The sequence below is a fragment of the Coffea arabica genome, chromosome 2e (assembly GCF_036785885.1).
Source record: "Coffea arabica cultivar ET-39 chromosome 2e, Coffea Arabica ET-39 HiFi, whole genome shotgun sequence".
Classification (NCBI taxonomy): Eukaryota; Viridiplantae; Streptophyta; class Magnoliopsida; order Gentianales; family Rubiaceae; genus Coffea; species Coffea arabica.
The window spans coordinates 4,493,398-4,495,555 of record NC_092313.1 but is presented as its reverse complement, the minus strand read 5'-3'; the positions used below and the strand labels follow the sequence as shown (position 1 = coordinate 4,495,555).

The following is a 2,158-nucleotide window of genomic DNA, read 5'->3' as shown; positions in this document are numbered from 1 at the left end:
AGGAAGTTCAACAACGACAAAGGCTTTTGATTTGATCGGAGGTGAAGAACACGAAACGGTATAGTGCCAGAATTATATATGGCGATCCCCGCTGCATCAGGTGGACTTTTCAAGGTCCTGAAGCCGAGCTTTCGCGTTCAGTCCACTGATATCCAGGCCGCCGCATCGTGGGGCGTGGCCGCCGGAGTTACAGCCATTTGGCTCATCCAGGTTGTAAACATCCCCTTTTCCCATTTTCTCAAATCTCACATCTCTGATTTCTCTTTTCCATTTTAGCTGATTTGTGGTTCTTCTGGTGATTCTGATTGGATCTGCTTGCCTTTCTGTGTTTGATAATTTGCAACATCAGATTGATTTGTTAATTTGGAGTTTTAATTTTTAATTTTTATTTTATTGGATATCTAGGAAACTATGAATATGATATGTCGATATGTGCCAGTTTGCAGATATAAGTTGGCTATTGCCGTGGTAATTTGGCATTTGAAGTGCCGAAATGTTGCGTTTGTTATTCATCTGATATTCGTCCTTTTTTCCGTCAGAAATTAAAAATACAGCGGTTGAAAGTGGATTTTTAAGAATTCGACTTTCATTGTCCACTGATTCTCTTCTTTCCTTTACTTCTTCTTATCCCCGTTAGAAACTGCATGCGAAAGAAACAAAAGAGATCCAACACAGCGGCAAATACGGCAATAATATTATTCTTATCAGAAAAAAAGAAATTGAAAGATCAGCTCCCAAACTCAAACTTAAATATTCTAGGAACATGATGGCGTGCCAGGTCACAAGCTTAAAAGACACTGGTCATCGTGTCTATACCGCTACAATGACTAAGCAGTTCTCATATTTAAGGCAGAACTCAATCTATTTGGCAGTCATCGCTTCCACAATTGAGCAGGCAAAATAGCCAGAAAATTAGAAGTGAAATCGATTGCAAAAGGGCACGTATAGGAAGCTGAGAAAGGAAGAGGGAGAAGATTATGGTTTAGTTAACAAGGAGAGGGGAGGGAGAAGATTGAGGTTTATTGAAGGAAGAGGTGTCAAGATGATTTTTGGTGAAGGGAGAAAAAATAATCGTTCTGGTCTTGGCTAACTGAAGTCAACTTAATATATATTTTTAATTTTCAGCAAAAAAGGCAGTATTTTGGTGAATGACCCCAGAAATATTTGGGTTTTATCTTCAGGTTTGACTTTTTTCATAGTCCTTTGAGCAGTTCTATGAAATTCTGGAGAGTTGAATGGTTTGTTTTTGTCCTCAATTTGTTTGTTTGACAAGAATATGCGTTTGAATATTGCTTTTGCAGTTTATTGCTTTAGCAATATTTAGTTTGGATAGATTTTCACATTCATGCTGAGGGAGGACTGTTTCGTATAAATTTTCTTGTATTAGAGACGTATGAGAGCTGTGCTTGTGTGTTACCTATTTGCTTGAAACTTGGCTACAGATTATTGGATAGCACTTTTCACTCTTGACTTTTCATGTTACCCGTTTATGCCTGTTAATGCTGCTAAACTGGAATCTTATATTAACTTGTTAAACATGTGCAGCCATTTGATTGGTTGAAGAAGACTTTGTTCGAGAAACCGGAGCCAGAGGGAAATGCCTAGTAGGATTAACTCTTTGATAGATGAGAAACTTTGAACATTGTTGAGTAATTTGAGTTGAATAATGCATTTCAGCATTTATTTTCCATGTTAGAACGACTATGAAGTCTTGTTGGTTTTGGTTTTGGTATAATTAAATGGCAGACATTGTTGAATGCTCTCTCGCTCCATGTTCTTTTTTTGCATTTTTCCTATGATCCTTTTTGTTGCTTCCTCTTTTTATTAGCTAACGATGATAGTAGAGGATGCAGAAATTACATCTGTAGTATTTTTCATCTCACCCTCTCTATGTGATTGGATGTCCTTATCAAGCACTGCACGTTCTTTGAGTGATCTTGGAATTGTTTCATTAGGAAGAAAATTGTTCTTGTGTTCAATACAGATCTGAGCTTATCTTCTCCTTGACCCTTCTTTTCCCTGGTAAGCATGAAAATCCGTTCTGAAATATGAAACAAAAAATTTTTGATAAAAACTTGAAGACATTGAACAATTGAAATACATTTAGTTCCTATCACCTATTTCCTTGAAGGACCTAAATGATTCCTTATTTGTGTTG

The 2,158-nt window shown here is 37.0% G+C and overlaps 1 long non-coding RNA gene across 1 annotated transcript; it reads left to right on the top strand.

Moving 5' to 3' along the window:
- LOC113730236 (uncharacterized) lies at window positions 1–1,762 on the top strand. Its single transcript, XR_003458299.2, has 2 exons — window positions 1–210; window positions 1,546–1,762. It is a non-coding gene; the product is annotated as an uncharacterized lncRNA (long non-coding RNA).
- The last annotated feature ends 396 nt before the right edge of the window (window positions 1,763–2,158 follow it).